Source organism: Mustela putorius, unplaced genomic scaffold (genome assembly GCF_011764305.1).
Source record: "Mustela putorius furo isolate JIRA1106 unplaced genomic scaffold, ASM1176430v1.1 tig00003969_pilon_pilon_pilon, whole genome shotgun sequence".
NCBI lineage: Eukaryota > Metazoa > Chordata > Mammalia > Carnivora > Mustelidae > Mustela > Mustela putorius.
In genome coordinates, this window is record NW_025422112.1 from 914,804 (window position 1) to 941,827 (window position 27,024).

Sequence of the window (27,024 nt, forward strand, 5' to 3'; positions counted from 1 at the left end):
AAAATCTGAAATAAATAATCTTACTGTACGCCTAAAGGAACTAGAGAAAGAGGAAGAAAGAATGCCCAAAGTTACTAGGAAAAAGGAAAGAAGGAAGCAATAAAGACAGAGTAGAAATAAATGAAATAGAGACTAAAGGAAAAGTAGAAAAGATCAGTAAAATCAAGATATTGATTGAAAAGATAAAATTAATCAGTCTTTAGCTGCACTAATAAAAACTAAGGACTAAATAAAATCATAAATGAGAGAAGTAACGGCTGACACGCAGAAATACAAAAGATTATAAGAGATTACTACAAAAATATGTGCCAGCAAATTGGACAACCTAAAATAATTGGATAAATTCCTAGAAACAATCTTCCCAAACTGAATCAGGAAGAAATAGAAAATCTGAATAGAATACTAACAAAACTGCATTGGTAATCAAAAAACTCCCAACAAACAAAAGTTCAGGACCAGATAGCTTCACAAGTGAATGCTACCACACATTTAAAGAAGAGTTAATACATACCCTTATCAAACTATTCCAAAAAATATAAACAAAGCTTCCAAATTCATTCTGTGAGGCCAGCATTACCTGGACACCCTAACCAAACAAAGACACTACAAAAATGTAAACTACAGGTCAAAATCTCTCATGAACATAGATGCAAAAATCCTCAACATATTAGCAAGCCAAATCAAACAATATATTAAAGGGACCATTCAACATGGTCAAGTGGATTTATTCCAGGGATGTAAGGATGGTTCAAATCTGCAAAGTTTTGACAAAATTCAACATTCGTTCATAATAAAAACTCTCAACAAAGTAGGTTAAAGAGAATATACCTCAGCATAATAAGGCCATATAGACAAACCAACAGCTAACATCATACTCCATGGTGAAAAACTGAAAGCTTTACCTTTAAGAGCAGAAAAGACAAGAGTGTCCACTCTCACCATTTTCATTGTGGAGTCCTAGCTGCACAATAAGATAAGAAAAAGAAATGAAAGGTATCCATATTGGAAAGGAAGAAGTAAAGTTTTCATTATAATGTGGTATAATATACAATGGAATATTAGTCATAAAAAAGAACGAGATCTTGCCATTTGCAATGACAGGGATGGACCTAGAGTTTATTATGCTAAATGAAATAAGGCAGAGTGAGACAAATACCATATGATTTTACTTATATGTGGAATTTAAAAAACAAAACAAACAAAACATCGGAAAATGGACCCATTATTACACAGAAGAAACTGGTGATTGCCGGAGAGGAGGGGTGTGGAGGGATGAGCAAAATAGGTGAAGGGGATTAATAGGTACAAACTCCAAGTTATGAAATAAGTAAGTCACTGAGGGGTGCCTGGCCAACGCAGTCAGTAGGGCATGAGGCTGTTGATCTTGAGGTTGTGAGCTTTGAGCCTTACACTGGGTGTAGAGTTTACTTAAAAAAAAAAAAAAAAGACAATCTTTAAAAACAAGTAAGTAAGTAAGTAAGTAAGTAAATAAATAAATAAATAAGCCAGTCACTGAGATGAAAAATACAGCATAGGCAATTCAGTCAATATTTTTGTAATAATGTTGTATGGTGACAGCGACTATACTTGTGGTGAGCACTGAATAATGTATAGAATTGTCAAATCACGATGTTGTGCTCCTAAAACTAATATAATATTGTATGTCAACTCTATCTCAATAATAAAAGCTAAAAAGAAATGAAGAAAGATAATAAGATGATATGATAAGAAATAAAAGGCAAAACAAAAGACAGAACTCAGCTGAAGTTTCTACTTGTTTGCTGGGTATCTCTGGACTGGTTCTTTGCAAACTTTAAGTAAGAAGAGGACCAGTTTCTAGATGATGTGGACGGAAGAACACAGACTATTAGTATTTAATAGATTTTCCACTAATCTTATATTACTATTTTTTCTAATCCCTTATTATTAACTTTAAATAAGTAACACATTAATGCATATTATTACAAATTTTAAAAGTTCCATTTGAGAGGCGCCTGGGTGGCTCAGTGGGTTGGGCCTCTGCCTTCAGCTCGGGTTGTGGTCTCGGGGTCCTCGGATTGGGCCCCACATAGGGCTCTCTGCTCAGCAGGGAGCCTGCTTCCCTCTCTCTCTGCCTGCCTCTCTGCTACTTGTGATCTGTCCAATAAATAAATAAAATTAAAAAAAAATAAAAGTTCCATTTGAATAAAGGCAAAACCTTCATTTTCCAAAGATTTTTTTTTTTTCCTTTTTCTTTAGCAGTAACTTCATCATATGGCAAGGAGTCTGGAGACAGCTTGGCTTCTGGAAGGGTTCAACTATATCATTAAGGACCAAAGCTCTTTTCATTTCTCCATGCTCCCAGTCCTGATGTGGTGGCTTAGTCCTCAAGCTCCCTCCTTCATTTTGGCAAAATGGCTCCTGAAGATTCTGACATCACATAAAGAATTGAGAAGAGGATTATTTCCTTTTGTGGTCCACTTGCCTCTCTCCAAAATCCCCAGCAGAATTACCCCATTGGCCCCAATTGTTTCTTGTGCCCAAGCACAAGTCACTCAAACAAGACTGATTTTCCTGGGACCGAAGAGGGGTCTGTTCTCCCTTGGATAATGTGAAGGATAAAAAAAAATCTGGGATTTTGTTAACAAGGCAAAAACAATGTAAGACAAGCAAAATTTGCCTTGCACATTTCATTTTTAGAGAAATTATACTCAAAATAAAAATTCAATATAAAATAAGTACAAAATCTTTACCACCCACAAATATAGGTAAGACGCTTAGTATCTGATCTACAGTCCATCCATTCTTTTTCTTTTGACAAGTATACTTTGATCACCTGCTATATGACAGCCACTCTTGTTGGTACTAAGGTTAGAGAGATGAACAAGTTAGACATTTATCTGTATTAGGAATGCTTCCAGCAGCAAGTAACATAACAGTTCAGAGGCTTAAACCACAGAGACACGTAATGTTTACATAAAAGAAATCAAGGACAGGCACTCCGGACATAGTCCAACCCTCCTAAAATGTTTCCAAGGATATAGGTTCTTTCTTCTCTGTGTCCTCAACATGCTGGCTTTTGTCTTTGTTCTTATCACCTCACTGTTCCATGGTTGCCATAGCTCCAAGTATCTCATCTGACTTCAAGTCAGAAAGAACTGGTAAAGGGAGTTCTTTTCTTATTGTCGTTTTTACAAGCACTGAAAAACCCTCAGAAGTCTCCTAGCAGATTTCCATGAACTCTCAATGGCAGAACCCTGCTGCCCTGATATGCTCAACAGCAAAGGAGTCTGGAATAGTAATTCTCTCACAAGGTGCTGTGAACTATGTCCATCATTGTCCCCAATGAAATTGAGATTCTGTTTATAAGGACAGACATGAATGATAGTTAGTCTATTACAGTGCCTTCCATAGTCTCCTTCTTCATAGAGTTAGTTCTCTGGCCACTTTGCGGAAAGATAAGGTGGAGTAAAACGTGAGTATTTTTTTTTAACTTTAGTCTTTGAAATTATATCTGAGGAATTTACATAGTGTTTTTTGCTTAGTATAGTGTTTGTCTGGCACATTCAGATAGACGAGCTATTTATTCTCTATATAAGCTTGACAAAAACTGGGGGTTGCCATCTGTGGGGCCTCCCTTGGCTTCATCTAGTGGATCTAAGATGTTACAGAGAGGGATAGAAATGTAGAACCAGACACTTGTGATAAGTATTAGCGGACAGTTATTCCTGGCACAAAAAGTGCCATGAGCAGAGCGTTCACTGGTTTTCATGTAGAACCACCTTACGCCATCATCAGATTATTTGTCCGGATGCTTCACTAGATAAAGAGCTTCTTGAGGGAAGAGACTTTTATTTATTTCTGGATTCCTAGCCCTGAGGATGGTGTCTGGCACCTAGCAGGTACTCAGTGAAGGTTGGAGGTTAGAGATGATCTTTCAGAAAGCAAAACGTGGGGAGGAAATTCGAACAGTGCACATGAAGGAGTTCAAACGTGAAGTGTTTAGAAAACCAATTTAAAAAAATGAAAAACGAATGAATGACAGAAACAGGTTAGAGTGCAACTAGAACTTCGGAGGAGTAACTTATCTCTTCTTTTATTTTTTAAATTTTTTTTTCTTTCTCTCTGGGAGGTGCGGTGGAGGTCACATGGTGTTTGTGCAAATCGCTTGGGTCTACAGGGCACCAGAGTGGGGCTAAAGTGCGAATGAGGTGGAACACTCAGGAACAGCCTGTCAGAACAAGCATGATTTAAAGCAGCTGCCCTGGAGAGTGTGCCATTTTTTATAGCAATAAAAGCAGTAATGATGGACTTTATATTGCAGTCACAAGCTACCATTACTATGTCAGGTGAGTGAATTCAAGCAGGTCTTCTAGAAGTCTAAGGGCGAGTTGTTGTTCTTTCTTTCTTTAAAACATTCAAAAATAAAATTTCTCCATTGGTACTCTTTAGCGTTTGCTGTATGAGACTGTCATTGTATTACAAATTTATATCTCACTGGGGATATTGCTCAGTGATAATTCTCACATTACTCCTGTTTTGAAAGGGCAAGAAAACATTCCTTAAAGAGCAAGGCTTTGTGTTCACCTTCCATGGAAGGCATGTCTAGGCGTAAGAGAGGGGGGAGGACTTTGCACTGAATGCACTGAACTGGGCTCTGTCCCAGGTCCAAGACCAGTCCTGGTGCTTGGCCAAGTCAGTTAGCCTTGTCTGCTCTTTGGTTTCTCCATCTGTGAAAGATGCCTCTGTGAGAAGATGATCTCATGATTTTTTTCTAACTCTAAAATTTTATGATTATTACACATTAAGTGCCTACCTTCATAAGGACTGAAGAGGGTTCAGCGTTAACAGAATACTTACCCTACACCTTAGGTTGATCGCCTCATCTTTCGTAATATCATCTTACAAATTCTTATATTGTGCATTTAATCAAATATGGCAGCTATATAAAATAATAAGAAAACTAAATACAATTCGCATTTGGTATGTTTCTTTTAATGTCTATTTCTATGACTATCTGATGTGTGTATGCATAACTGGAATCCTTCTGTACACAGAATTGTGTGCCTGCCTTTTTTCCCCACAGAATTTTATATTGTGAGCAGTTTCCCATCCCGTTAAAAAATTCTTTAAAAAATAGTTTTCTTAAAAAAATTTTATATTGTTACATATAACACAGATACAGAAAACTGTATAAATGAATTGTTGTAAGGTAAGCACTGTCCTAGCCATTGCCTTTCTCAGTCACTGCAGAAACACTCTTCTAACAGAACCCTCTCCCTCCTTGCTGAAATTCATTGCCCTAATGACTTGTATGATAATAATTTCCTTATTTGTATTTATATTTTTACCACCCAGTGTACATCTTTAAATGGTATCATTTAGTGTTGCCTAAAAATATGATTTTTAGTGCCTATTCATTATTCCATCATATAAAGATACATCAATACATGTACATACAGCTTATTGGATCATTTTCTTCCTTTTCTGACAGCTGATTGTTTCGTTTGTATTTTTTGAATTGATATCTGTTCACATAATGCAAAAGTTTTAAAGGCCCAAAGGAATGCAATGAAGAGAGCTCCTCTCACTTCTGTCCTCTAGCAACCTGGCTCTCTCGATGACTAGTTGCCAGAAAGTTGTTTTTAAGGATAAAGGAGCCTAAGAATGATATTGATATATATATTTTTTGGTTTTAACATACAAAACTAATGTAAGTAGACATGAAAAATAGAACTCTCACTAAAGCATGAAAAATCCCTGTAATTGATTCTTTCATACGAAATTAACAGAGCTTCTATGTGGTTTCACTCTTAGGTTAAATGCATAACATTGAATGTTGTGTGAATTGGAAGTGAAATGACCACAGAAGGAAGTCTAGGATCAAAATAGATGTAAAGACTGTTGTGGTGTTTTACTTTGCTTTCTTGTAGAGGTGAGAACCAAGTGACTTTGTCCCTTTGGCACAATGGGAAACTCAGTTTCTTCTGTTTTGCTCTAGGAGATCAATAAATGATGTCATCATGCTAGTTATGCCAATGCAAAAACACATAATTCAGAATGAAGCACTAACTACTACATAACTACCTAACCTGCCTGACCAGAACACAATTTTTATGCATTAGGGTTTTTTGGTTGCAAGAAACAAAAGCAGGCTGCTTAACTTAAATAAGGGGAATTTGCTGGAAGGATTCAGGTACTCACTGTTTGGCAGAAAGGCTGGAGAACGAGGCTTTGAAATGGACAAAGGCAATACAGCTGAGGAGGTCCAGGAATTGGGGATGACAACAGTGGTCTCAAGTGGTATTAAATTGGTTTTGGATATTTTATTAGATTCTAGTAGAAACTGTGTGATCATGGGACATCAGGGGACTGACTACACGACCAGAACTGTCCATCATGATATTATTAGATACAATGAGTGGTAAGTTTGGATAAATGTATCAGCAGACTTATGATAGAAATGAAACACTGGGATCCATCCAGAACATGTTCGGAAGGCATGAGTAAAACACATACATGTATTTTTAAACTCTTGCCTCACCTGCCACTGCTGCACTAATGGACCTCCCTCAACTCATGCTGGGGCCTCATGGGGCAGAAGAGGAATAGGTGATCCCCTATGACCAAGTGAGGGAAGAGGAGACAATTTAGGCCCAGTTTACATATGAATTCTCACTACACAATAGTGCTAGCAGAAAATGGATTCCTACCATGTCACAACCCTACAGGGAATGGAAGGACAGTCTTGAAAGGAAATTTCTCCCTATAGGCAGTGTTATCAGTAGGATGAATGGCTGTTAACTTCATGTGGAGAGAGAAAAATGTATGGAGCTGTAGATACATCCAGATTCTGGGGCAGACAGGAATGGCTTGTCGGGATCTTGGAAGAAGCAAAACTGGAAGATTGTCCTGGTAAGTCATCCTTGTATTGGCTGTCTCAACTTACTTTCCTTACTGTTCTGTTCTGTTGCTCCCCCTTCTCTGGGATTGTACGGATACTAATAAAGGTAGTATGACACGAACTTTGGTCTCAGGTTTGAGGGGAAAGAGACTTTTGAAAAGTTCAGTGAAATATTTCTGGGCAATTCAGACTCCCAAACCAAATTATACACGTTCTGCCCAAGCAATGATATACATCTAGTGATGGCTCAAAGTATTCTTAGGACAATTTCCATCGTCTGAGAATGAAAATGAAGAGAAGCTTGTCCAAATTATTTCTGATAACTTTCAAGTATACTTCTCTGAAAATCTCTCTAAACTCAACCATTTATGAGATAATTGGACTAGCAATCAGAGATAGAAACCTGGCTATGAACAGACTGAAAAAGAAAATTATCTCATCAACAAAACAAGAAGCTATCTCATTCTCCTTATCCTAAGAAAAATCAATATGTAATCAAAATTTCTATTTTTTTTTCTCAAAATTACTTCACAGATTGAATCTGACTATTTCTCAATACTGTCAACTCTGCCAAAAACCTCAGCAAAGAAAGTAATTACCTTTTAAAGTATTTCTCCCACTCTGATCCTTGGTAAGTCTGAAACTGTTAAACAACTGGCAACCATGTTCCTTAAGATTTGTTTACGAAAAAGATAGAGAAGTGGGGCACCTAACTGGCTCAGTCAGTAGAACATGTGACTCTTGATCTCAGGGTTGTGAGTTCAAGCTCCACATTGGGCATGGAACCTACTTAAAAAAAAAAAAAAAGAAGCAGAAGAAGTTAGGGAAAAACATAGTAACATCGTTTCTTGAGCTCACTTTATCATGCTTGGGTGGGGGACAGATATTCATAAAGTGCAGAAAACAAGTTACCAGCAGGAGCAAGGAAGCAACAGAGAGAGTTGAAATGTGGGATAGGGTGGGCGTTCTGGATAACATAGGACAGCAAAGAAGAGAAAGAAGGCCATGTCTGTGGTAATGATTGACTAGGTGGCGATTTGAAAGAGAAACGAAGCACAGTTGATCATATTCATTTGGGTGACATCTTTTATATTTTTCACACTGAATATGACGTGCAACAAGCCACTTCCTCATCAAATCAGCTGATTGTGTTGCCACTCAACAATGGGGAGAAAACTCCATTAGTGAACTGACTGTATCATGAACCTTAGAACTCTCCATGGCTTGTAACTCCACCTTGAATAAAATCAACTTAGCTCCTCTTTTACTTCAGTGACTGAGGTTATCAAGCATATGATAAGGAATGTCCTGGGTTTTCAGAATGGCTGCAAAGAATTATTTTCATTTAACCAGTTGAAAATAGGTAAGACAATTTACAGAAAATGGTAAAGGATGGTATATTAGGCATCTTAAATTTGTTTGTTTGTTTTTAAAGATTTTATTTATTTGACAGAGAGAGATAAAGCAACAGAGGGAACACAAGCAGAAGGAGTGGGAGAGGGAGAAGCAGGCTTTCTGCCAAGCAGAGAGCCCCATGCGGAGCTTGAACCCAGGACCCTGGGATCATGACCTGAGCCGAAGGCAGACGCTTAACAACTGAGCCATCCAAGCACCCTTTAAATTTGTGACTGGCTGGCTTCATTTCCCCTTCTTAACACCACATGTCTAATAATTGTATTATTATTACCTCAGTATGGTGGGATTGTACTCCAGAATGCTATACCTTTCTTAACCAAATTTGAATACATGATTAAAATTAGGTCAATCAAACACTTACCCCCTGGAATTTAAATCCTGATTAGGAGATTAAAGGCAGAGAAAATGGTAGGAATTCATCTAATGCAGGAGTAAGGAGCTAGATTTCTGCCACCAAGACACTAGTCCTGTCATCCCCAGATCCTGCACCGGTGGGGATAGCTTGGCTCTGCACATTTCCTAGTATGGTTCTTTAGCTTTACTAAGGATAACGAGGCCTGATCTCTTTCAATCAGTTTTCTTTGTATAAATTAACTGGAGGCTATTTCTGTTGTTTGCATCTATAGAACTCTGACTCATTCAGAAAGTGTACCTTAGCAATCAGGCAGGTTAAAGAAAAGTTGAATTTATTGCTCTAAGATAAGTGGTATGGGACCATAGCCAAAGTAATACCATACTTAATTATTTAAACAAAAATTTTTTAAAAAGCCTTTAGAAAATATTTATTAACGATAAATACAATGATTTTATAGAGAAAAAAGACAGACTGGAAAAAATATGCAATGTTGAACAAAAAAAAAACCACTAGGAAATATATTTTTGATAATTACCTCATGGTAAAAATATGAAATAGATGACAACATGTTTTTAAAAATGTCTGACATTGATTGATTCATTGATTGCCATTGACAGATAAGACTGAATGTCTTATTCTAGCTGGAGGTATTTCCTGATTACCACTTTTTCCTCAGTATTTTTTTTTAAGATTTTATTTATTTATTTGACAGACAGAGATCACAAGTAGGCAGAGAGGCACACAGAGAGAGAGGAGGAAGCAGCCTCCCTGCTGAGCAGATAGCCCAATGTGGGGCTCCATCCCAGGACCCCGAGATCACGACCTGAGCCAAAGGCAGAGGCTTAACCCACTGAGCCACCCAGGCTCCCCTTTTCCTCATTATTTAAATCCCACAGACATTTTCTTGCTAGGGCTGTATTATTAGGAATAGAGGCATACAATTTCAGGGATATGGAACTTGATTTGACTCAAATCCTCCTAGAAATGAGAAATGAATAGTGAGTGTAGTCAGATGGGACTTAATAGGATCCAAAGTTCAGGATTTATTTATTTTTCTCTTTGAAGGCTCAGCAACACTCATGACTTGTGTGGGAAGAATGTCTTGCTATATCAAATTAAAAAAAAAAGTGCAGGCCTGATTGCTTGTCACATTCCATCTGTATCATTATTATTAAGGGCCATCAGGTATAATCCTCTTTATCAACAGACTTACTGTATTTTATTACCTTTCTTTGTTTTCCATGTGCTTTTTTATTTGGCAATGGAAATGAAAGCTTATTTGTATCCTATGTCTGAATTTCGTTCTCACAGAAATTATGTAAAATAGACTGAGCCATAGAATATCAAATATCTTAATCTTTTTATTACAAATGGACTTTGAGAATTATTGCCCTAATAGGTAACCAGTTAGCATAAAGAAAAGATTGAATGGAGTCTAATGGGACAATTTCACCAAGACTTCCCTCAGCTTTCTCCTAGAAAAGCTAACACTGGTGCAAAAATACCTCTATTGAGGGAGAAAATTTGCTCTCATTTTAAGGTGGTAAGTCTCCCTTTATCTGATAAGTCTGTGTCATTATGAATTTGTGACATAAACTGTACTCAGCATAGAATATTTACAGTAATGTGTATTTATTTATTTATGTGTGTGTGTGTGTGTGAGAGAGAGAGAGCAAGCGATCTCAGGGGTGTGGGGGGCGGGGTGCAGGGACAGGCAGTGTGAAGAAGGAGATTTAAGCAGACCCCGTGTGGAGAGTGGAGAGGGATGCGGGGCTTGAGCTCACCACCCTGAGATCACAACCCGAGCTGAAACCAAGGGTCAGACGCTTTAACCAACTGTACCACCCAGGCATGCCTCGTAGCAATGTTTAGTTAGTGGTCTAATTTTCCATATAGCGCTAAAATCTTCTTAAAAGGTCCCTCAAAGAGCAGGATCTTCCTTAAGAATGATCTTCTTTGAAATTTGATTGTGCCACTGCTTTACTCTATCAGGGCAAGTAATAGAAAAATATAACAACTACTTAAAAGAAGAGCCCTCTACTTTTCTCATATTAGAAAAGTCTGGGAGCAGACTTCAGGGCTGTCCAATGACTCAATAAGTTCATCAAGGATACATCTTGCTTGTACTTTTTTACTCAGCACACATAGCATATTTGCTTGTTGCTTCGTATTCTTAAAATAGCTGCCAAAGCTCCGTGCATCACTTCTACATTGAAGGCAGGAAGAGTGAAGGGGTGGTGACAGTGAGTTCTCCTCTCTAGTCTTCCTCTGAAAAGAAGTAGTGCTCTTACAGAAGCCCTCTATCATACTCATTTGCCAGAACATCCTAAAGCCCTAAAACCGATCACTGGTGAAGGAGCATAGCATTACCATGATTGGTTAAAACCAACTCTTACTCAGGTCATCAGTAGAAGGAAAGTGACTCCGGGGCAATCAACATTCCCTAAAGGTATGTGTGATGATTATCAAAACACAAAATTGGAAAGAAGAAAGGGTGAATGTTGTTCTGCATGCAATGATATTCTTTCCACCCTTTGCCCATCTGGTTCCTTCTCACTCTTTAGGTCTCTCTAAATGCCTCTCTTCAAAAAGCCCTTTCCTAAACCAATAATCTGAAGTAGGTCCCTTGACTATTTTTGCCCAGAGCATTCCTCTTAATTAGTAATTATGCATTTTTAAATTTTATTGTCATTTTAAAATTTTATTGACTCCAGTTACACCAGGGATGATACCCCTTTGGTGAGAAAGCACTTTAATGGAACCATGGTTTGCAGGACAAAATATAAATCCTATTCCATGGGCGCCTGGGTGACAGAGTCAAGTTAGTTATCCTACTTCTGGTTTTGGCTCAGGTCATGATTTCAGGGTTGTGAGATCGAGCCCCAGGTCAGGCTTCATGCTCAGCAGGAAGTCTGCTTGAATCTCTCTCTCCCCATCCCCACCCTCTCCAGTGTGTGTATGGTTCTCTTTTGCAAAAATAAATAAATAATTACATAAATAAAAGAAAATAAATCTTATGCCATTACTGGAGGACCTAATACAGATCTTGACTGATCTATGTAATAATACAGTTGCCTTTCTTCTGGGCATAGGACAGATTGAGGGGAAAAAATGATTTTTCTTCAATCTTTGAATCTCAGACAACATCGGAGATTTGGATTTGGGGAAGAGAAGTGACATTGGGGTATCACAGGAAGTAGGTTAGTCCTTAGAGTATGTTGACAGGCTGAGCACTAGAGAGTCACAAACAGTAATGATAATAACAACAGCAATAATAATAGTAAACACTTATCGAGTGTCTACTAAACATCAGGAAGAAGTCTAAGTAATACTAAGAATGACTCAGTTTTCAAGGTATTTTTGTGTGGTGGTTGCCCTCGGAGACACCTAGATTTTAAATAAGTTCTCACGGCTCACTCCTTCGCCCAGGCTATTTCTTGAGCCCATGCTTTCAACAACATCTCTCAGCCACTGCCTCCTTTGGATCAGAAATGGTTGCTTTGTAGATCATATTCTCTCTTTTTTTTTTTATTAAAATTTCCCTTTATATCTTCAAATCTTCAGTAAGTTTCATTGAATGCTACTGCTTGATTTTAGCTGTGCTTTGCAAGCCTCTGTTAACAAATAACAGGAAAATTTGGGTCACACTGGCTTATGAAAGTGACCTGCAGTGTTGGGGAGCGGCATGGTTGTCTGAAGCAATGAGGGAAAACCAGAAGAGTGGATTTGAGGAATATGTCTTCTTCAGAGATGGCTCCTCAGCTCTGAGGGATCCAATTCCTGGATCCCCAAGAATTTAAAGAAGGGATGTACCCTTGCAAAAGTGTAGAATTATATGGAAGCTTAAATTATCATTACCTAGGTTTGTAAGTATCTACTCAGAAGACCAAGAACTTGGACATCTGGTTGCGTGAGTCTCTGACATATGGTTTCTAGTTCCCAGACTCAACATAAATTAGACATATGAAGATAACCAAATTTCTTCTTGCTGCTAGATCCAAATATAATCCTCCTTTCTACTCTGTCTACCTCTTGGCCACCATGATGAGGTGGGTTGGACTGGTCAGGTTGCACAGAGCCTGAAGGTGTCTTAGTAGTGGGAGGCTTTATTTTTTTACTTTTAAAGATTTTATTTATTTATTTGAGAGAGTTAGAGAGAGCATGAGCTGAGAGACGGAGAAGCAGAGTCCCTGATGTGTAGGGAGCCTAATGTGCACCTCGATCCCAGGACCCTGAGATCATGACCTGAGCCAAAGGCAGATGCTTAATGGACTGAGCCACCTCGGTGCCCCAGTGGTGGAAGGCTTTAAACTACATAAAAGACATGACTAAATGTCTCCCAGGTGGTACAGAGAGAGCCAGTATCTGGAGGAAATGCTGAACTGGACATTTTAGCAGCAGTGATGGAGATTTTTGATGTACTTGAAGCAGTAGAGAAATCTCTTTTGTTCCAATGCCATGAAAAGAGAGGGCTGCTTCTCTATAATCCAAAGACTCTACTTAAAGGAATAGGAGGGCTTGAAAGGCCCTTAAACTCTATTCATAGCAGCTGGATAGCATTTTAGGGATCTTATGTTATGTGATAAGGTAGCTAAATTTTGAGCTATTACTATTTGCTAGACATGGTTTATTTAATTCTCACAATTCTGTAAATTAGGGATTACTCTTCTCTCCATTTTATAGACTCCTGTATAGGATTTCTTGTCTGACATAACACAGCTGCTAAGTGCTAGAACTAGGAGAACTGGTACAGAACCCACTGACCATGTTCTATTTTTTTCTTGCCTTCTTTTTGGCTTTTATGTAAGTTCCCAATGTTCTTTTCCAATGAGAGAAAAATTATGCATGTGAAAATTATTATGATTTAAATGTTTAAAGGAAAATTCCATGCATTGTGGATATATACAAGACATGGAGAGATCATTAACTTAGCCAGCAAACCAGAACTGATTTATCTTTGGATGTGGTAGGAAAAATTCCAGAAACAATATGTGCACCAAGTAGAGTCACTTGACTTTTAAACATTAAAAAAAAAAAAATCCTAAAAGAATAGAGAGGATGTGGGCAAAAACTCTAAGGATGTTATATTTAATGGGAATTTTTTGATAAAGCACTTGTTTTAGGTAGGAGCTGATAATAGTTTATTTAACTTATTAATGGAAACTCAGTGTAAACTCAGATAAGCACCAAATGACCTTTTGGTATACTGCTGCTATCCCATTTGCTGTCTACATCTCAGTTACCCTACAATGTTCCCGGCATTACTCAATCCAAAACCACTTTTCACTGTTGGGAAGAGTTTCCCATAAAGTCCCCCAATTAATTCCCGTTTTCCTTCATTCCCTGCCCACATTAACTCTTGTAAATTAGCAGTTATCTCAGAGCCAGAACAGTGGGAGGGGGAGGAACCACAGGAATGCATTGCTCCACTGTCCTGTGCTTTTTCAACCAACATGTCCTCTGTCAGCGATGAGACTACAGGCTTTGGGGATTTGGATTTCGTTCATTTCCATGACGAACCCCCAAGTGAATGTCTACTGCTTGCCAGACATCATATAGGTAATGATTAGAGACAGAGACTGACTCCAGACCTAATGTCATAGAGCTTATATTCCAGAAGGAGCAAATAGAAAATAGACACAATGTAGAGATAAGCCATAAGAGGGATGAACATTCTGTTGTCAAAGACAATAAAAGATGAGATGAAGAGTGATGAGGTTGGAGTGCGGGTGACTTAGGTTTGTTTTGCCAGGTAGGGAAGGCTGCTCTCACTGGGTTTCCTTTAAACTGAAATCTACATGATGAGCCAGACCAGGCTTTGCCTCTGCTGGACATCTCTCTCTCTCTCTCTCTTTTTTTTTTTCCCGAAGATTTTATTTATTTGACAGACAGAGATCATAAGTAGGCAGAGAGGCAGGCTTGGATGGGGAAATGGCAGGGAAGCTGCACTGAGCAGAGCTCCCAATGCAGGGCTCAATCTCAGGACCTTGAGATCATGACCTCCATGAGCCGAAGGCAGAGGCTTAACCCACTGAGCCACCCACGTGCCCCAGCTTGGACATCTCTTTAGGGAAGAAACCACTGGCAAGTCCCTAAAACTCTGAGTCTCAGTTTTTTCCTCTCCAAAACAAGGAACATAACAGCTTTTATAAAACTGTGAAGAATAGTGAAACAATTTATCATATAACTTGGTATATGGGTAGAGACCCTATTCAGTCACTGAATTTAGAATGTATGTCAATTACCTCACTAAACACAATTCCCACAAAATATGAAGGCCTATACAAAGGTCTGTTGTAGTAATTCTTTTTATTGTTATTAGACTCCCCACCCACCCCCCTTCCTCCAGGTCAGGCTCCTTTCCTAAGATGCCTTTCTGGGAACATTCTGAAGACTGCCTAAGGTGACTGTGGGAAAATAGCACAACTGCTCATTTTCCCTCTTTGCTTTTTCCATTCCAACTTTCTCTCTGTTAGCTAGTGGTAGAACTTTCTGACATTCCAGTCAAAAGTCTCTGCTGTAACCTTGGCGTCATTGATCACCTTTAGACTTAGCACCCATGTGGATGCTCCAATGTTCTCAGATCCTCTATTTGGGGGCAAGGACAGGACAAAATGACATGAGTTCTTGAGGCAACCACTTCCTGCCTGGGTGATGTTAAGTTAGTTATCTCTATGTGTTTCATCTATAAAGTGGGAATAAGCGTAAGTACCTACCTTACAGGATGATTATAAAGAGTAAATGGCTTAATACCTCTAAAGCACTTCAAACACAAGTGCTCCATTAATGTTGCTTATTTTATAACCCACTTCCTGACTCTACCCATTCTTTCTCATGTTTCTGCTCCAGGCATTTGCCATCTCACTTAAGCAACTGTTACCCCTTGCGTATTGTCACTCCACACAGCCAGATGCAAAATTATCTTTCTTGCCTATAATTCCGACCCTCCTTCATTCCACAAATATTTGTAAAGGACCTACTATGTGCATGTCATTGTACTAAGTGTTATGGTGGATTCCTAAAATAGAAAACACAGTCCTTCCCTGGTAAGGTCAGAAACTAGCTGAAGGATTCATCTGCACATAACATGCCAAACAACAATATGGGTTAAATAACTATAAAATTAGTACAAAAGCAGTCACATGACATTACCTGTGAGTTTCCCACTTTGCAAACATACATGCAATCCTTTACTGATTTAATAATTTGTATGCGTATTTTTCAGGTGTGTGCAGTATTTATTAGATTTCCCCTTTGATCCTTATACTAATCCTCTCAGTAGACTGAAGTACCTTTGACAAGAGGGAGCGCATCTATAACAGTGTCGTCAGTGCATGGGCTCTGGGGAGCAGTAAAATCTCTGCTCTGCTACTTGCTAACTTGAGATGTTGGGAAAGTTGCCCAGCTTCTTGAATGTCATCGCCTCTCTACAAAATGGGGATAAATTAGTGCTTTTTTGGGTTAATGTGAAAATTGAATGATATAATCCATGTGAATTCTTAATGCAAATCCTGGCATTAAACACAAGCCATCATCATAATTGGTTTTTATAGAACTTGTGATAAGTGAAAATTCAATATATTTCTCAAGGTGTCTAGTACAGTGCTTTGTAAATAGTAGACAATGAAATAACTTTGTTATTAACAAGGTTATCAACTGGGGCACCTGAGTGGCTCAGTGGGTTAAAGCTTCTGCCTTTGGCTCCGGTCGTGATCCCAGGGTCCTGAGATCGAGCCCCACGTCGGGCTCTGTGCTCTGCAGGGAGCCTGCTTCCACCTCTCTCTGCCTGCCTCTCTGCTTACTTGTGATCTCTGTCAAATAAATAAATAAAATCTTAAAAAAAAAAGGTTATCAACTATGAAGACTCTCTACTTTGACCTTCAGAAGCTTAAAATGCATATTTTAACATTTACTAAAATAAGACAAACTTCTAAACATAGGAATTATTAATATTGAAACCAGTAGCTAATGTTCTTCCCGCATGTATCTTGCCTCAGAGCATTCCTCTATTGATATTAACAAATACAATGGAATGTCAGGTGGTTAGTAGACTCTGTATGAAATACTAAACCAGCTTACCAGACTTCATAGAATTTCAAAGGATAAAGCAAGGGTAAAGTTTTTGCCTATAACATGCCTTTTCTTTAGAAGTAGAGTAGAAGATTCAAAAATTCTCTAACACTATTTCTCTTCAGAAATTAGATGATGGGCCTTTCAGTAATTGGTGGAGTGCCAATTCTCCAATAACTTCAAATATGGATCTACAATTAAAATCAGAATTTTGAACCAAGAAACATATGCTCTTGATACGTTTAACTATTTCTCTTTATTTCTATGATTCTTTTGCTCCTCTCTTGGTTCTGTGTATCTATTCTGCTTACTCTTCCTATTTTGCATTGAGACTTAGTGAATACATAATGATAAATTGCTGTAGACTGCTGCTTTTGGATAAATACAGGGATCCAAGGAAACGTGGCGATGATTCGTTCACTCTCCCTACTCCAAGGGAGACTGAAATACAGTGACTCACCTTTTCCATTGTTGGAAATTCAATCTGCCTCTGAAAGGCAATTTTGGTTTTATAAAACCATGGCTTATAGAACTTTAGAAACCATTCCCAGGGGCCACTTGGAAATGAGTCATCAAAGAACTGATATCTGAATCAGAAGGAATGATCATTCATGGGGCTCAGACATACCCGGCCACCAGGCTCACGATTTGGCTTTACAAGAAATGAGGGCAGGAGGAGATGGCTGGGGGTGGGTGGGGGGTCCATGTTACCATAGAGGCAAGGGGGGAGTCTCCTCCTCAGGAGAGGGGGTAGTTGCCTTCCTCAAAAGAGACCTGAGATCGGATGTACAGAATGATTTAGTGTCAAAGGGGATGGTCTGAACGTTTCCACACTTGGATTAAATACCAGAAACCAAGTTATTAGACTGAAAACAGAAGAGGGTCCTATAGAGGTGCCAACCCCAAACTCTCAGGATTGAAATCTAATGAATATTTCTCTTATCCAATTTGAGGAGTTGGGGAAAACAGGTGGGGGAAGAGGAAAGGCTTTGTAGAAGAATCAGACGGCCGATTGCATTTTATTAAACCTAGGTGAGAAATCTACATTCTGGAAAATCATTGTATTCTACAATTTTGTATTTCCTTTACTTCCCCTTGGTTTTATAATGAAAACGCTTTTTATTTTAAACTCACAGGAAGTCCTTGTGACCTCACTTTCCTAAGACTCATTTCTGTTGAAGGAACCAACCAAAGCAGATATTTTGGGGGGAAAATGTGACAATAAAACATACCGATTTCCTCATCAAAGCTGGAGAAGTTGAAAAGGAGTTTGGGGAGAAGAAAGCAAAGCCCGTAAGACACTGGAGAAATGTTAATTAAGAGCACTTCATAAACATAACCTAAAGCAGAATATTCTGTAAAACGTGACGTTCAAAGCCACATCAGAGCTTCAGGCAAAAATGACACTTCTTTCCTGGCTTTATGAGACAGAATCCTCAAGGCCACATACCTTCAAACATCTTTAAAAGTGCAATCATTTCTCACAAAGCAGTCGCTCTGAAGTGTGATTTTAAAGTTGTATTTAGACATAAAACTCAAGTCATTAAACCTGTGTGTTTACTGAACTTTTTATAGATGTGTATTTACTGGGCAACCATTGATATTGTCTTTGGGGAGTACACTCTGTTCTGTGCCTGGGAAAGGTTTGCTGCCTCTGTGCGGTTGTCTTAAATGTCAAGGCTGCTGCTGCTGCAACAGCCCCTCCTACCTCAGCGGGGCTGTGTGCAAACCCTCTAGCATTCATAAAGAAGCAAAGTTCTGGGGGAACAAAGTTCGGATAGTAAAATGTCCTTTTACGCACAAGCCCTGTCAGAACTTTGTCTGCCTCGGTGCTGAGCTTGCTCCCAGCTTCAAACATGGAACCCCAGTTAATCGCACCATTGTTGGGAGCTGCAAAGTCACTGTATAATTACTGAGGTTTTCAAAGGAATTAGCATGTAGTTACTACGAACAACATGTTCTATTTTGTAGAAATGATGCAATTAAATTGTCTTAGGCTAATAAATTAAGTGTAGCATAAGCTCATATAACAGCTGTTTGAAAGGAGGGGCTGGAGGGCGACGCATTTATTGAGATCACTTTGAACCCATTAGCCTCTATACTCAATGCAGACGGGTGTGTCTCGCTGCAGGGAAGCTATCCACAGGCCCACCTTCACTGAATAAGTATTTTAAGAATTCTGAGCATACTTGGTTAAGGGGCGAGAAGGTAAGGTAGAAGGAGGAAAATGTAGGGAAGATGATGCCGAAGTCTTAGACACGAATTTGGAGTTGAAATGGGATGGCAACTGAGCATATATAAATTACACGGGGAGTCCACTCTTGTGCATGACCCTTGCAGAAATTCAGTTTAAAGGCAATTTATCACCAACACGTCTACTGCAATTGGAAATCCTTGTACAATGCTCAGGAAGTTCTTCATTATTTACCAAACCATTTTAACTCCTCTTTTATGTCTTCTGCCCATTCAGATTTAATAACAATTGGCTTAGATTCGGTTGAAGTAGAGGAAAAGGTTTTCCCATTTTTTCAGTGGAGGGCTGGAGGGGGTTCTGAAGGAATTTACTGATCACTTTAGGACCTCTTTTGGAGTTCAGCTTCGGTGTGTTTTTGGGAAAAAATCTAATGTCTCCCAGTTTCAGTAAAAATTGCTGGAACTGGAGGGCTCACTTCATTGTCCCCCAGCCCTGAAATGTCCCCAGGCTAGAACTCGCCTCTCCGCTTCCAGCCAGGAGCACTCTGCCTGTGTTAAGGTCAGAAGAAGGACCCTTCTGTGTGACAAAGTTCCTAACTCTGGTTGGGGTATGGGTAAAGGTTAGGCTTAACAACTGGATGGAAGAATTTTCTTTCCCTTTGTCTTTTCTTGACTGGAAATGGTCTGTTTTTTTGTGGAGGTAGGTATCATCCATTCTTATTCAGATACTGTCCTCCTCCACCTTCCTCCAATTGCCCACCCACTCTCAGCCTTCTACAGATGACTAGTGAAAACAGATGGGAAAAAGGTACAGCTGTTGTCTAACCGTGAGTGAGACCAAGTATTTTACTTTTGATTAAAACTTCTGCACGTGTTGGAGTATTTTCTTATATAACGGATTGTATGCAAGAAAGCGTCATATCATTTTTTTAAAAGACTTATATATTTGACAGAGAGAGAGAGAGAATATGCGTGAGTGGGTTGAGGAAAAAGATTTATATATTTGACAGACAGAGAGAGAGAGAGAACATGCGTGAGTGGGTTGAGGAACAGAGGGAGAGGGAGAGAGAATGCTCAAGCAGCCTCCCCGCTGAGCATGGAGCCTGAGGAAGGGCTTGATCCTGAGATCCCAGTTATGGTTCATGACCTGAACCGAAATCAAGTGCCAGATGCTCAAACTACTGAGCCACCAGGGCTTCCCCATGGTTTTCCCCTGAAGTAAAACCCAGTGGTCAGTCCAACAACAAAAGGAACAGATGGCGTTTTCTTGATAATTTTTATATTTTTAAAAATAAAATATAAAATTTGTTTTTGAATTAAAGAGAAGCCTTATTCCTGGATAGTTAGACATACTTATAGCAGAATCTTAAATTGTATAAATATGACAAAGCTCTTATATAAGTCTTTTTTTAAAGTTTTTTTTTCTTTTTTTTTTTTTAAGTTTTAAGGAATCTGCATCCAAAGTGGGTCTCAGACTCACAACCCTGAGATCAAGCATCGCATACTCCACTGTCTGAGCCAGCCTGGTGCTCCAAAGCTCTTATGTCTTTTAGCAGAATGTAATTATTGACAGCATTCCATGAAAAATTAATTTTGTAGAGCAAGAATATTCATTGATGTTAAACTATCCTATGAATTGATTTTATAATCCATTTTCCTTTCTAACTTTGTTATTCAGGTATTCCCCCTGCCTTTTAAAAAAGTTTGCCTTACACCACTTCACTTTCATTAAAGATCTCTATTAGTACCTGTTTTTGCTAACTGAAAGAAATCTCAAGAGGGGTTTCACTTTTACAAAGAAGTGTGCAAAGCGAAAATTGCATTTAGCATTTGTTTTCAATGAGGGATTATAGAGGCAGCCTGAACCCTAACAGTGAGAGTGGCCCCACTAAGCTTCTTTCTCAGAACTATACCCAGCATCTTAGCATTAAGCTGCCATATCTCTGAACTGTGTTTGTGAGCGTCTGTGTTTTATCTCCATTTATTGTGTGCATCCTCTAGCAAGATGGTATCCCAAGGTATCAGAAAAGCCTAAGGGATTATTTTCACGTCTAGAAACATGTGGAAAAAAATCTGTATAAATTAATGGCAATTGCTTCTTCACTTTATGTTATTTCAGCTTTTAAAAGTTTTCATAGGCAAGCTCTACTTTAAAATACTGGGGAAACCTGTATTTTCAAAGTGATTCAAAGACATGCATTTCGGTTTCATAGTATATTAACATTATTTTAATGACTCTTAGCAAAAATTTAAATGTAATTTTACCTACTCTGTTGTCTGTTAACATTTATTTGCCATCTTCTTTCAGTTCAAAACCGAAAGAGAATTCCTCTTCAAGTGACTTCTTAACAAGTGTTTGTCATTAACATAAAAATAAAAATTATTTCATCTGTTCAAAGTTTTGTCAAGATTTAATACTCTGAATTTCTACCAATTTATTTTCTTTCTTTATTGCAGAAGAATTTTTTGAATAAGAAAAAGGAAAGTTCATGCCTTGTCACATATATTCCCATGTTTCTTCAGATATTATTGAGAAAAGAAAGATGATATTATTTGGAGAAGCTGGAAAGAGATGAATTTCCCTTTACAGTGAAAGCTAAAAGGATGATTGAGTAAGGAGATGCTGGAATTGGCCTCTTGCTCATTAAGCATGGAACAAAGTTTTTTTCCTCAGTCTTTTTTTTTTTTTAATTTCTTTTCAGCTTAACAGTATTCATTGTTTTTGCACCACACCCAGTGCTCCATGCAATACGTGCCCTCCCTAATACCCACCACCTGGTTCCCCCAACCTCCTACCCGCCGTCCCTTCAGGACCCTCAGGTTGTTTTTCAGAGTCCATAGTCGCTCATGGTTCACCTCCCCTTCCAGTTTCCCTCAACTCCCTTCTCCTCTCCATCTTCCCTGTCCTCCAAGTTATTAGTTATGCTCCACAAATAAGTGAAACCATATGATAATTGACTTTCTCTGCTTGATTTATTTCACTCAGCATAATCTCTTCCAGTCCTGTCCATGTTGATACAAAAGTTGGGTATTCATCCTTTCTGATGGAGGCATAATATTCCATAGTGTATGTGGACCATATCTTCCTAATCCATTCGTCCGTTGAAGGGCGGATATTTTTGGTTCTTTCCACAGTTTGGCGGCCGTGGCCATAAGCATGGAACAAAGTTTTGAGGAGCCCAGGAATGGAAGTGGACAGACCTCAACTCTGCTTCCTACTTCCTGTAGCATGTTGGGCAATTAGCCAGCGGCCCTGAACCTCCGTTTTCTTACTTGCCACAGGAGGATAGTACTGAACTCATCAAGTAGTTATGAAATTTAAGCTAAATGGTATACTATTTCTAGAGCACCTAGTAGATCTTATAAATTTTGATAAAAGGTGAATATTATCAAAAGCAAGCTTTTAGACCCTTCTGTAAGTGGAAATTATTTTTTTGCTTAGGTTATTTATGATTATCAGTTTATCTTGTTAGAAAAGCAGCCGGAGGTTATTAATATGGATAAGCCTTCCTGATGCATAGTTGGGTTAGCTGATTGGAAAGTTTAAGGATGATAAGAGTATTTAGAGTTGGGGTGCCTGGGTGGCTCAGTGGGTTAAAGACTCTGCCTTTGGCTCAGGTCATGATCCCAGAGTCCTGGGATCCAGCCCTGCATCGAGCTCTCTGCTCAGCTGGGAGACTGCTTCCTCCTCTCTCTCTCTCTCTGCCTCTCTGCCTACTTGAGATCTCTGTCTGTCAAATAAATAAATCTTAAAAAAAAACAATAACAAGAAAGAGTATTTAGAGTTTATAAGATTCAGTGCCTTCAAAGTCAGTAGATTAAAAAAAAAAATGTGTCCCTTAAGCCTTTCTATTTCTCCAGCACAAAGAATTGCTGCACATATTCTTGGCAACTGTCTTAGGCAGAAATAGTCAGTTAGCAGAAAACATCATAGAAACACATCACACCCTCTTAGAGCACATGTGTGTAAATTATGTAATTTTTCCTTAAGTAATACTTGCTTCTACTTATCCCTCCTTTGAGATCATGTTTTATTCACTTTTGTGTACTAACAATATCACCTGGTATTTAATAGATTATCAATATTAATATTCTTGCTAAATAAATGAGTGAGTAATTAGGTAATTTGAGGCAGGTGGTGAGTACAATTCTCTAAGGCTATTACATGTTTGCTGTTACCAGAAACTATTTGCCTCCACACCTTAGTGACTAATTAAAACTACCAGCTTTCCCTTGTCTCCACTGATATCAGTAAGAACTGCTTTTTATTTATTCATTCTCGCATGACTCCTGCTTTCATTGCCTGATAACCTACTAACCTACTGAGGGGGTGTAGTTATTATAAAACATCAATCACCATTTCAGTACAGTGATGGTTTTCACTTCTGTTTTATGGAGTACAGGGTTTTGAGGATGCTCAGAGACCAAATGGGGCCAGAATCAAATGCAGGGAAGGTGAAGGCAAGGGGGCCGAGAAGTCCCAGCTCAAGAGAGCATCAGCTCAAGTCTCCTCTGAGAGAGCAGTTCTGCTTTGATCTGTTTTATATATTGAGGCTGTATGCAAGATTCTGCCTGAGATTAGGATACAACCCCTAAGAAAGTTTGAAGCCGGAGTTCGTGATGATACAAAGTATTAAACAGCAGGATTTATCTTTTGAAGTCAATGAAAGAAAAAATAGGCTTGTGTTCTTCTAGCACTCGGGCTAAATTTGAGTCATCAAAGCAAAACCCATCAAGAGGTGGTGTTGAGAGATAATTCCGGCATATCTGGATGGCTTCTGAGCAAAGAGCATTGACAACTTGGTTCAAACCTATTTGCAAAGTTGCTCCAGGCAGAAGGCAGATTTGCTTATTCTGCAGGATCGTGAAGCTGGTTTCCCACCCTTCACGCAGACTGTCCCAGGTGATAAGGATACTATCTCTCCCTGAGTCAGTAAGCAGATTTGTTTTCCGATCAGGATAATAAAGATAACATCTCTCTCAGTGCGGGTGGATGGAGCTCCTTTTGTAGACTGGGGTTTTTCTAAGCCCAGGGGTCCTCACTATGACACACACTCGCTGAGCCTCCCTCTGCTTGGCAGCCGTGGAATTTGGGGTGCAAGAGCAACCAACGTGAGCACGGCACTCACGCTGTCCTCTGTGCCAGGTGTAACACACCGTACAAATCCAGGTAGGGTCCTGGCGGCCTTGCTGCCGAATCCACAAGTTTGGAAAACGGACCTAGCAGTAGCAGTGGCGGCTGCTGTCCCCGCTCCGCTAGGCTGCTTAACAGGTAGGTCCTTTGCCTTTTTTTTTTCTTCTTTTTTTTTTAGACTCTTGACCTGGAAGATAAATTCTCACTCAGACCCATGATATTTTGTTTCTAAGAGAGCCCTTGTCGTGGGATAGACTTCAGCAAGAGTATTCAGAATGACATTTGGGCTAATGTGTGCCCTAGGTACAACCATGTTCAAAACAAAACTATTGTTGTTAATGTTTCTTTCCCTGCTATCCCAAGGAGCCCCCCTACCACCTTCTAGCCACCAAAGTAAATATTTTCAGTAAGAGATCTTGATCAACTCCTAAAAACAATAATCCTCAAGTGTTTTTGTTTGTTTGTTTTTTTAGGAAGGCTCCATGCCTAATGTGGAGCCCAGCATGGGGCTTGAACTCACAATCCTGAGATCAAAACCTGCGCTGAGATCAAGAGTCAGATGCTGATCTCACTGAGCCACCCAGGTGCCCCAAAGCTCTTCTGGTTTTATTACAGATAAGAATCATCTGAAGAACTTGTTATAAAAGCAGATGAGTGGGTCCCATCCCCAGGGAACCACCTTCTGTGGGTCTGGGAGAACCACAATGCTTGCTAATAAGACCTCAGATGATTCTGATCTTGCTGAAAAGGGTTACATTTTAAGAAACAGCATTTTAGGGGCACCTGGTTGGCTCAGTCGGGTAAACATCTGCCTTTGGCTCAGGTCATAATCCCAGGGTCCCGCGAAGAAGTCCCATGATGTTGGACTCCCTGCTTCTCCCTCTCCGTCTACCTGCTGCTCCCACTGCTTGTGCTCTCTTTCTCTCTGTCAATAAATAAATAAAATCTTAGGAAGAAACAAGATTTTAAAATACCAATAATACTCTTTTATAAATAAAAAGAAAAAGTGGATGAAACCCACAACTTCCTTCAAATTCCAAAAGTTTGGCAAGGCAGATAGGGAGAAACAGGGCGCTCATAAGCTGGTGCATTATAACTCAGCCCTTCACCCCTACTTCAGTTTGAACATACTGAACCACTTCATTGTTTCCTTTGTAAAGAGCCCACTGTTTGTTTTCAACAATAATAGCATGTATTACTGATACAACGGGTCCAGAGGTTTCTCACCTGGGTCCAAGTCATTCTATAATACAATGTCTTAGACAGTAAATCATCTTTTAATATGGGCCTTGGTATAGAATGCAGGTTTAAGGTGCCAATTTGAAGCTAAACTAAGCCTGTCCACTTGCCAGAAAACTGAAAGCACTCCTGTGAGGCTCTCTAGTTCCTTTATTTATATGCTGTCCATCAGCTTTCATATCTGAGCAGTCTTATGGGATTTTCCATGTGGACTGATGCTCATTTATTTCAGGGTAGGTGTATGAGGCATGAATTAATTTTAGAATCTGTTGTGTTGTTAATCTTACTTGGTTTGTAGAAACCCGGTTGGTTGTGTCTTATGGACTGCATTGTTTCCTGCACTCCTTCCAAGTTCATGTTGAAGCCCGAACCCCCAGTACCTCAGAATGTGACTGTATTTGGAGATAAAGTCTTTCAAAAGGTAATTAAGTTAAAATGAGGTCATTAGGATGGGCTCTCATCCAATATGACTGGTGTCCTTATAAGAGGAAATTTGGGCACAGACGTATCAGAAGACCATGTGAAGACAGAGAGAAGACAGGCATCTACAAGCCAAGGAGAGGCCTCAGGAGACATCCACATTGTGTATACCCTTCTTCAGGCTTCCCAACTGTTGAGAAAATTGTGTTGTTTAAGCCACCAGTATGTGGTGCTTTGTTGCAAAAGCCCTAGCAACTAAATACATTATATTTTCTTTAAGGGGACCTCAGGGTGGGTCCCTCATACATTAGAATAAGTTTGCTTGGGTTCCTTCTACCAGTGGTAGAGGGCATCTTTAGTAGGTCAAACCTTGGCTAATACCCACGTTATGTTAATATTCTTGTTTTACTCTAGTCACTAAGTCTTTTTGGATAATACCTAAGAATCCTAGCCTTAAACCACAGAATTATTAGATTGTCTCAGGGGGTAGTTCCCTCAAATAAGGGATCTAGGTAGCAGCGAGATTTGATTATTTATTCAATAAATGTTTTTTGGCTGCCTACAATGTGCCAAGAATTGTTGTATAAGTACTGGGGACCTGGCAATTTGAATTAAAGTTCAGGCTTTCATTTAACATGTGACATGTGTTTCTGTGTGTGTAATGTGCAGAAAATGTACACTTAAGCATATAATATGTTCAGTGGAAATAAAGCAGGGTAAGGGGGAAGGAAGGCTGGGATTGTGTTTGGGGGCTAGGAATGGGGATAGTTTCCAAAGGATGGTGGAAGAGCTTCTCTGTAAACCGTATGTAGCGTCTGCATGAAGTGGGGGATGTGTAGATGCAGAGATGTGTCACCCAGATTCCCTTCAAGGAAGGATTTCTGCCCCAGTTACTGGTGAGCTGTCACCAGACAGCCTTCAATGTCAGAATTTCTCGGGTTTGCTTCAGCTTCAAAAAGCCTCTTTCTCAAGGGCACATCCTTCCTGTGAATGGCCCACATCTAATGACTAATCAAGGGGTATAAAAGCCCAAACAAGGTCTACCTGATGGGCAATTTCAGTTTCAGAGTCTCCCCCTGGGGCAGTGGAAGATGCTGAGTCCATATAGCTTCCTTCCCCTCCTTTCCACTGTTGAGTCCAAAAATACCCACTCATAAACATCCTATGTGCCCAAGTCTGTTTCAGAGAGGGCTTCCTGGAGAACCCAGTGGGATGCGGAGGCATCCATGTGGTCATCTGAGGAAGACATTTTCTTGCAGAAGCAACAGTAAGTGCAAAGGTCATCACATTATTACCCATATGGTAATGACATGG

At 39.3% G+C, this 27,024-nt stretch overlaps 1 long non-coding RNA gene across 1 annotated transcript; it reads left to right on the forward strand.

Annotated features, from left to right (window-relative positions):
- Positions 1–3,195: 3,195 nt before the first annotated feature.
- LOC101692896 lies at positions 3,196–18,246 on the forward strand. Its single transcript, XR_006603855.1, has 5 exons — positions 3,196–3,454; positions 4,112–4,328; positions 6,752–6,894; positions 7,418–7,514; positions 17,678–18,246. It is a non-coding gene; the product is annotated as an uncharacterized LOC101692896 (long non-coding RNA).
- The last annotated feature ends 8,778 nt before the right edge of the window (positions 18,247–27,024 follow it).